Genomic DNA, 10309 nt, shown 5'->3' on the forward strand with positions numbered 1-10309 from the left:
AGTAAATTATAGAGGTTCTCCTTGCTCTGTTCCCCTCCAGGCTACAGGCAGCATGCACAGAAGCTTCTCTCCATCTTCTTCCATGTTCATCTTTGATGAGGGCTCCATTAAACTCTCCCAGTTGTTACTGCTCAGAAGGATTTAATGACTGGTGTTCAGCCCTGATAGCACTTAATAATAGCATTTAAGTAAGGAATTTATGCTAAAACGGTTTTATGGCTTGCACGAGAATGCAGGAGCAATAATAATAATAATAATAATAAAAAACCAGACACAATGTATTTGTAAATTCAAACTCTAAGGCAAACATCACTACTCTTAACAGTTAAGATGTGAAAATACAATATTGAATCATAAGCTCTCATAACATCATTTTCACAATTACAGTTTGGAGATTAAAAAAGGCCATTTCCCTGTGCTTATTGTTACAGAGATTATAGAAACATAAATGTGCTGTTTAAATTTTTTGTAAGTTTTGGTGAATACCAGAAGAAATCAATGCAAGCAATGTTCTGTTATCAAACCTCAACCTTTCCAAACTTCTGTCTAACACCCTGGGGGCCATGACTCCTGAATGTATGCAATCAAGCATTTTAAAAGGCCAAAGACCAAAACTCTGGTGATTAAATACCCTAGTCAGCCCTGCGAGAAGCATTTAACATATGCTTCTTCAGTGGCATTATAGATTAATTTTATATTATCACATCCATAGCATGTTTTATCACTTTTAAGCAGCATCCTCTAATGTACACAATTGCCAGAGAGAAACCCTGAAAATGAGAACTGATGCTTGCTGGGAGGAGACATCAAAAAGATTATTTACTGTTTTACAGTGCAGTAGATGGATGACCAATGAAAACATCCATTTCAAGGCAGTTTCTTCTTTTACTACTGAAAGCTTTCATTGTCTTGGATGAGGCACTCAGTTAAAAAAAGATACAGTCAGTTCTTCATGATGATGCATTAAACAAGGTTTGGAGTTTTGTGTGTTTGTGTTTTAAAACATTTGAGCATTACCAGGTTTCTAAGGCAGAGATAGAAAAGGTTTGTTTCTGAGTCACATTTTCAGGGAAGAAGCAGAGACAGTTCCTTTGTTTTCTTACTGTCACAAAGTTTAGTATGATTAAAATGTAAAAGTGCTTCAAGTAGTCCCATAAAGCATGTCCAGTCTCATCAGCATTAGGAACATTGCTCAAATCAAATGTATTTAGGTGTCCTCATGCAACTCTTTCCAACCCATCTCTCAGTGATCTCTTTGGCATCATGGGACATAGTATCAGCTCTGTTCCATGTTTTGACCATTTGCAAAAACCTCTTGCCAACCCTCCCTTGCTTCAAATTCATCTCTACCCAACTGCTCAACCAAATGCTGCCTTCCTCTCCTGCTCCATCTCATCTGCCACTGTCCCCACTCTTTTTCCTCCTGCTCAGGGCTGCTGCCACAGCTGTTCATCCAGCCAGGGAGCAGCACCACTGAATTTTGCAGGAGAAGAGCAAGTGCAGCCCCTCGCTTTGTTAAGGGACCCTCTGCATTATTTGTTTCAGAGGCAGCCACCTTCACTCTCAGATTTCTAAATGGGAGAGGGGAATTAGGCAAGCAGGCAGGCAGATGCCTGTGTAAAAAGCCCTTTCTTATAAATAAATCTCCCAGATTTTAGTTTACAAAGTAGATTAATAATGCAACTACCACATAGAATTCAGGGAAATTTTGAACAATGCTTTACAAAACTAAGGTAATTAATCCTGTAGCATATGAAAACACCATCTCAGTATTAGTGAGTGACTCTCTCCTTGGCAGCAGGAAGAAGCATTTTTTTTTTTCATTTTGAATGTACCAGATTGCCATAAATGTGGACTACCTCACTCCCTAGCCAGTGGAAAGGTTTATGCCCTCTAAACATTGAAGCATCTGTGAGGTACTTAAGGATTTATTCACAGGCTGCCACGATGAGGCAGTAGTAAGTTGTGGTGAATTCAGCATCTACAGCACAAATGATGCTGCTGAAGTGCTAATTAGTGCTAATTTGACTTGGCCCATTTTGGACCTCTGACAATCACAGCTCTTCAAAAGCAAGCAGGTCTGGCATGTGCACATCTAAGGAAAACTTCCACCTATTTCCCTATTATGATATTTCTAAAGCAAAACATTAAGAAATTTTAAATATCTGTGTTTTCCTAAGTAGTAGCCCAGGCTAGTTGCTGCTACAGATTGATTTCTAGAAGAGAATGTTATAATATACTTGACTTAATGGGGAGTGTCAAAAGTATTAGAGCAAAGCTAGGAAGAAAACGTCACTGAGCATAGATTTGAGTGTAGAGTTACATACTTGTTCAGAAGTTAATAAAGAAAATAACTTTCTTTTTTTTTCCTTCAGATAAGCAAAAGCTGTTTCCCAAAGATAGGGTCATGAAGAGAGAAGGCAGTTTTTCTACTTTCATCCTCTGCCTTTGGGCCCTGATAACTGTACTTGCCTCCCCCCATTTTCACTAGATGAATTGGGCAACTGAAGAAAAACAGCTTAGAGATGCAGTAGGTTCATCCTTTGAGAAACCTGATGCAGTAAACTGTCTTGATCAGAAATATTTTTTCTACTAAGGTGAGCTACATACTTTGGTTCCTTAAAAAAGGGGACTTTGAAGCTACACTGCCTCCAAATACTTGTCATTTGACCCAGAAGGCAATAAGTGAAAAATTCTGAACAAATAAATCAAAACAGCTGACACACTTTTCCAGGTGGTAAAGCTTTCGTGTGCTAACAAAAGCCTTGATTCTCAGTGCTTTTGATCTCTACAGAATGACAGGCCAACAAAAGCAGCCTCAGTGATCGACAGTGCAGCAGAATGAGGCCAGCAGAGTCAATACTCAAAAGAAGAGAGTAACTACTCCAGGGATTTCTCAGGTGGGTGAAACTCTGGGCACTGAACATTTTCTAAAAATTACATTTTACTAATAGTTTTAAAAATGCACTTAAATACTTTGAAGACCTAAGTAACAAAATATCTAAATAATCCTGGTTTGTGTTTGATGCAGTGGTTTTGTGCTTTAGGTCTCTACTATAACAAAAAAATAGCAAAAATATTCCATAATTTCTGATGGCTGCTCATTTGATCAAACTATTGGCACTAAAAATGCGTGGTTCTAGCATCTTCACAGGGCAGTGGGAAGTCATGGCAGGCAGGAAATAAATAAATAAATAAAATCACAGGGTGGTGCATTGCAACTTCAAATACATGATAAGCAGGAAAGTCTTTTTGTTGATTAAAAACCTCCAGATCAAGGGTTTGAGAAGAAATAATAAATATATATACACTGAATTGAAGCAGAAATCATTCAAAAGACTGGGAAAAATAGCATTAGGAATTATGTAAGGCTCTTATTCCATTTTTTACTGCTACACCTACCAAAAAATTAAAAGAAAACAAACAAAAATGAACCCCCAAAACTACGAAAGATGCAACAGAAGTGGTGTTGTGAATAGATCCTAAAAGATCATTATGTGGACATATTAATCCAGCTCCCTGTGGTTTTCACATTTAAACTCTGCTCTCATGACATTGAAGCCTGCACTCACAGGTGAACAAAGCACAGTACCCCTTGTCACACCTCAGCAGGGACCACCCCAGGCCTGCAGGGAAGGGGAACAAACAGGGCAGGACACAACCTTCTCTTTTCTCTTGATGGTTTCAAAGATTCCTTATGCATTAGGTCAGGAACTGGCCAAAGACCATCTGATGAAATATTTGAAGAAATGCATGAATATAAACATAAAAGCATGTATTTACTTGAATTTTATTCTCTCCCTTCTTCCTATATTAATGTCAAATTTTCTCTTTTATTTTTTTTTTAATGAGAACTGTTAAAACACTGATAGAAGAAGAACCTTTTTTACATATACACACATTCACACATGATAATATGATAATGTCCTGGAAATACAATGATTTTCTAAGTTTTTCTTAGTGGCTTTTTACATTTTGTTTACTTGAACAACCAATCCCACCTAATGCCACACAAGATAAAGTCACACAGCCTGGAAACTTCTTTGCAGGGGACAATGCACTTCAGTCATTCTCCTTGTTTTGCTCTATTCCAGACTTCTCAATTCTTGTACTATCTATTTCCATGCTATAATTATACCTATGGAGTTCCCTGATAGCAGCCAAAGGTAGTGTTTATTCATAATAATATCCTTTCTCTCTGGTTTCTGAAGGATGAGGGACCACATTTTAGTAACTCCAAAATCAACCCCATCTCCTCAAAAAGCAGACAAATACTGTAGCAGCAGAAAATCTTAGAAGAAAAGATGGGTTGTCACCTGTCTTTCAATGATCACTGAAGACTGCTAAATTAATTTCCTTAATGCATTTGATGGAAAGCAAATTTTTGAAGCTCTGATTTTAGGTTTGCAGCTTTGAGGGTTCAGTTGCAGCAACAATGACTGTTACCACAGGCAGCCAAGTGCAGCAGCAAAGGCAAAGTACTTGAGAAGACATACAAAACAACACCCATCAGCATCTACTGTTAAATCTCCTAATAGCATTTTGGCCTTAGAGTTGGCCTGCACAGAGCAACATTGCTGGGACTTGTGTAAGAAAAGCAGTTTTAACTTGCAAAAGTCCTGTTGTGACTTAGGGACAGGCTCTTCATCCCTCTCAGCACCAGGGGGCTCCTGGGGGTGAGAAACTGGAGTCCGCTGACTTCTCTGGAAAAAACATTTCCAGTGTGTTCTCTGCACAAAGCCTGTGGTGCTGTTTGTCTCTGCACTGCAGGGGAGGCACTCTGAGATCAGGCCTGGGCTCTGAACACTGGCCCAAAGTTTTCATCATGAACTAAATTCACTCACTGTGCCCTACTGCAATGAGCAAAGCCCTTTCTGCACACACCTGAATAAATTCTCTTTCATCTTCAAATTGGACAGTTCAGCAAAATGCCACTTCTAATTAGAACTAAAACTTTCATTGATAAATATCTTGCATTTACAACATGAGACAAATTTACTGTGCTGCTGCTTGTACCCACACATCCTCAATCCCCTTTCTGCTTTTCACTGGTATCTTTTCCCCAGCAGTGCTGTGTGTTTGCACAGGTAACACCTGTTTCTAACCCTGCTGATGAGAACTGCAGAGCTGCTGCATAGGTGCACTACACACAAATGCTGACAGCACTGAATGCAGAGGGAGTTGAGTATTGGTTGTCAAAGACGATTAAGAACTGTGTGCAACTCAAGTCAGGCAAATAATAAGCTGCTCTAAAACTGCCTCCATGGCAAACTAAGCTTTAGAAAGGGCTGATAAATGGCCATTACTCACAAAGAAAAACGACTTGAATTTGGGGATGTTTTGTTAATAGAATTTTGAATAAGGACAATTAACCATGAGGATACAGAAGTAGCCCAGACAATTCTTAATCCAGGGTGTAGCAATCCATTTGCATACGTAACTAACAATTTTCATGCTCAATTACCTTATTATTCAAAATATATTTATGATTGCAATGCATTTAAGGTGAAATTGAATGCTCAGCCTTTGCATGGTCTAGAGCTATTAAACATTAGTTTGCTGAGGTGTTCAGTGATACATTTCTTAATGGATGAATTTTACTAGAGTCAAGTATTACCCTTGATGCAGTTTCAGGTTGATCAGCCCTGGAAAAGGGCTACTTGTAATACAGAATAAATGATATTTCTAGAGATGAATCCTAGTCACTGTCTCAAATGTTTGGGTTTTTTTTTTTTAACCTACATTTTTAATTCCTTTTGTGTGAGCATGTTTTCCCTCAAAATATTAAATAAGCATAACGATGCTTTTGGTCTCTCTTGCTACAGTAAACGTATGGCTGAATAATTTCACTGTCCTGTTCAAAACGTGGATTTTGCTTTCATAAGTAATAAAGAACTAGTTTTTAACAGGTGTACAACAGAATTGACTGCCAAAGGAAAAAAAAATCCTTTAGGGCAAAATATATTCAAAATTACCAATATTTGACACATGCATCAAACAGGTTTCCCTAAAACAATCTGTGTATTCCAGCACCACAGCACCAGCAGCACTGGCTTGAGGCCAGATTTACCAACACTGGGGAAATTCAAAATTACCAATATTTGACACATGCATCAAACAGGTTTCCCTAAAACAATCTGTGTATTCCAGCACCACAGCACCAGCAGCACTGGCTTGAGGCCAGATTTACCAACACTGGGGAAAAAAAGTGGATCTTAACACAATAAAAATATTGTTAAATAATTTTAAGCTAAACATCTTGTGCTTGGATTTTTAAAGAGCTCAGAGTGTGTGTCAGATGGGGGATGATCCATAGTGATACAGTTAAAGTGCAGTTTCAGGCTGACCTGCCTCCATATCTCTCTCCACTAGAGCAACTTTTCTCTTAAGCTGTCCCCTCTGGTTTTCAAACGCTTTTGAAGAAAGAAGACTGAAAGTTCTTGACAGTGCTATTAAGGCAAGAAACTTGTGCTTCCCACTCCCTTCTCCTCATGCCAGTAGCCTGACTCACCTCTGGATATAGATGTACACACAGGGAGAAGTGGTTTTGGTGCTTTCTCCTTCTCAAGTACCTCCATCCACATCCTCACAGATATGTCCATTGACCTTCATGGCTGACACAACTTCCAGGTCTGTCCATGATCTGTCCATGCTCTGATGTAAAACGAAGCAACAAAGCTGTGTTACTGCAGTCCTAAACCAGTCCCAACATAAATAGTTGAGAGAGCAGAGTGTTAAGGTGGGCAAGCTGACCATGACTTGCAGTTTCTGCAACCCTGGACAAATCATAGGCAGATTTTACTCAAGCAGGACAGGATTCAAGAGACCTTTTGGACTTACCTGAACACAAGTGATATACCTTGTCTTTGCAGCATGGTAAAGAAGGATTCCCCATTTGACACAGGAGAAGGAAAGTACAGCCAAATTCAAGGATCCAGGTGCCATGGGAAACCTCTGGGAAAGCTCTCACTCAGCCTTCTAGCAGTCACTTCAGTTGACTGCAGTGCCTCCTTGTTCTTCAAGCATTTTCAGACTGCTCTGTAGTATTACAAGCAATACCATGTATTTCTTCAAAAACAGCAGTGGAGATTAAGCTGAGAGCTGTTGATAATTTTCCTTTGTACTTTTTCTTGCCTGGAAAAAGAAACCTGAAGACTGATGGCAGCACTCTTCCCCTGCCTCCTTTCTCCTCTGAGGACAGCTCCTGACTGGTGTGTCCAGGCCCAAGGGAAACCCAAATGTTTGCATCTCTCAGTGTGAACACACTGTTCAGTCACTAATTCTGAGACCAGCTGTGGCATGGATGCATGGTGAAAGTTAACTGCAGAAACCTCTCTCTCTGGAGGATCTCCACTGCAGTAACATGCTGCACCAGCTCCATTTTGTAGCTAATGTTTAATTTGTCCATAACTTTGACAATAAACCTGATTTGCGAATGGGCATGAACACACCTTAGTACAGGCAATTTGTATTTACATTATAACACTACTTGCTTAAAGAAAAAAGAGTGGTAGATTTCACGAAAGTTTGGAAATATTCCTGCAAAACCAAGAGGGGCTTGCGCCAAGGGTACAGGCACTACTGGTCCTGTGTGGAAGGCTGTATGCAGTCATGAATTTTGATTTATTTCCCTGCTCTCACCTGTTGAACAGATGCCTCAGACCCCTCCACTTCCTCTTTCTTGTTCATCTATTTGGATTGCAGACCCACGAAGCAAAATCTTTTATCCAATGGCAGTAAAACACCTAGCACAACACAAACCATTTACCTGAAACGTGAAGACCCAGCTCAGATATACAAAAATGTACAGGAGTGAAGCTGCTTGACATGATAGCTGAATGGATTACAGAATGTTCAAAGAAAGAAATGCCAAAGGCTTTAAATATCATCAATTAATGAAGGAAACTCCTCCCCTCCAAAAGTAATGCATAAAGGAATGCATAAAATAGCCCTCACATCATTAGAACTCTCATTCAGCTGTCACAGTATTGTGCATCCTTAAATGGATTTTTCCCCATGAATTGAGAGAATTTTCTTTTAGCTCCATGTGTAATTTTAAATAATTACACATGAATAAACAAATGAAAATCAAAGAAACTGTCTCTGCTTAGAAAATCAGCTTAATTTGGCATGCTCTGCTGTACACTTCTAAATGCTCAGAATCTTTCAGTCCTTGCTTAAACCAAATGCCTCCACACTGTGCAAGTAATCTTGATAAAAAAGTATTAAATTAAATTTGGCACTAAGTGAGGTGTGAAATTCTTAAATTGTCTCCTGAAAAAGAAGTCATCAGGTTCAGATAGGGAGGGCCATCCTTGTTGCCTCCAAGCATACATTTATTTAGAAAATAAAAGTCCCCAAAAAACATCAAGTTAGGTGAAAAATAAATGTTGCCACAAGTCCCCTTTGCTCCCTGCAAGAGTCCCAGGATACTTTGTACACTGTGCTTATGAAATGCACTCATGGCATGGCTTGCACTGATTCAGCTGAGCTATTCCTGCTCATCCCCTTCCTGGAGCAGGCTGCTCTCCACAGTGCCTGTGCTGACTTCTGCTGCTTTGTGCATCTCCCAGACCCTGCTGTGCCTTTTGTATTGCCCACTCTGGAAATAGAAAGTGTCACATTTTACTGATCACTCCACCCAGTTCCTTTTAGCAGCTGCCACCAGACTTTTAGCAACAGGGCAGTACCTGTGCCCTAACCAGGACAATTTACAGAGGGAGCCTCAGCTCTTCAAAGCCTTTCCTTCCTACAGCCTGAGCCTGTAATCAAGGGAACAAGTGCTGAGTCCTGGGACTTGCTCAGTTTGCCCCCCTTGGGAGGCTGTCTCACAGGTGTCCACTATGACAGTGATGCCAAATCTTTGGAACAATAACCAAACACAAAGGAGCCAAATCAAACCCCAAAACAACCTCCCAAATATACCCACAGAAGGAAAGGGAAAGTAGTCTTATTTATATAACAGCACACAATTTCTTGCAAATAGAAATGCACAGAGCCTGATTTTACCTGAAATCAAGTATTTTTCAAATGTATTCTTAAAAAGGAAATCATTAGCAAGTGTCAGTAATCAAATCTATCTAAACACCAGAAATAATGAATTTTGAAACATTATAAACACATATTATAATGGAGACATGAAGTAGCACAGAAGTTTTAAAGTTCTACCACTTTCAGGACAGCACTTTCAGAGCAGTCTGAACTGCATTGATTAACATTTCAAACCCACGTGAGCCTCCCTGGGGCCCATGGAATCAGCTCTCCGTCTGTACAGGGTTTTCTACTTACAGGAACTGAGGATCTGAGGGCCAGACGCTGCATTGGCATGTCCACTTCATTTCAGGAGGAGTCTGACAGTGTGGTATCACTTAAATAATGAAGCACACATCTGGCAGGAGATTGCTGAGGTTGGCTAAGTTTGTACAAGGTCAATTCATCCTCTAAGCTTCTGTATGCTGAAAATGAAGCAAAAAGTTTACATGGCAATCAGCAGAATCCACCAACTGATTTCAGGGTTTGTTTTCCAGGTAGCATGTCTTTCTTGGTAAATCAGTTTTGATTGTATAAAAATAGAAGGGAGTGGTATTGTATTGCTCTGAGACAGTCTTTCTGAAATGTTTCAGTAACTAATGCATACCTATTCGAAAATATGATGCTTTTTCTTTTGTAAGGAAGTAGAAAAACTATAATGCACCAGACATGACAAATGGAAAAGCATATTTATCTCTCACAGATATCCTGCCCCACTATCCTGCTTTGCAAGTTCTAAGCTATTTTTACCAAAAGTGGAAAATCCTTAAAGTAAAAATAATACAGGATCAGGATTTAAAAAATGTATTTTTTTAGTATTTCCACTAATTTTCTCAGAAGAACAATACCTGCTTAATATGAAATGTGAAATCCAGTACCCTAACATACTGTTATCCACTTGCTTTACAGAACAGGCATTAGTACTGATAAAAAGTTTCATTTTTAAATCCTTCCTACGTTAAAGGAAAGAGCTGACATTTTTATAAAGTCAGTGTAACATAGAAATGAGACAAACATAATGAAAAATTACTTTTATCATTCTATAGTCCACAACGTTAAAAAAACAACTTAGTGAGTAAGGGTTGTAGGTTAAATCTCAGATCTCCATGATTTTTCTCATTTTAACAACTATACAAAGAAGCCTTTTTCCAGAGGTCATGGAAATCAGCTCCCTGCACCCCAGCTCAGTGCTCTCACTGCAAGCAATCTTTTCATACCATTCTCTGGCATTAAAAAAAAAAAACAAATATTTTTGCAAGTTTGCTTATTTTTCATGACC

The 10309-nt window shown here is 39.2% G+C and overlaps 1 long non-coding RNA gene across 1 annotated transcript in view; it reads right to left on the bottom strand.

The window, feature by feature from the left end:
• The window catches only part of LOC102040733, a 9877-nt gene extending 478 nt beyond the window's left edge, over positions 1-9399 (bottom strand). Inside the window, exons 1-2 of the long non-coding RNA XR_265442.1 lie at positions 9289-9399; positions 6512-6643 (exon numbers count right to left, since the gene is read on the bottom strand). This is a non-coding gene — a long non-coding RNA (uncharacterized LOC102040733). The remainder of the gene's footprint in view (positions 1-6511; positions 6644-9288) is intronic.
• Between the last annotated feature and the right edge of the window lie 910 nt (positions 9400-10309).

This window comes from Geospiza fortis, unplaced genomic scaffold (assembly GCF_000277835.1).
Source record: "Geospiza fortis unplaced genomic scaffold, GeoFor_1.0 scaffold405, whole genome shotgun sequence".
In the NCBI taxonomy this organism is placed as follows: Eukaryota; Metazoa; Chordata; class Aves; order Passeriformes; family Thraupidae; genus Geospiza; species Geospiza fortis.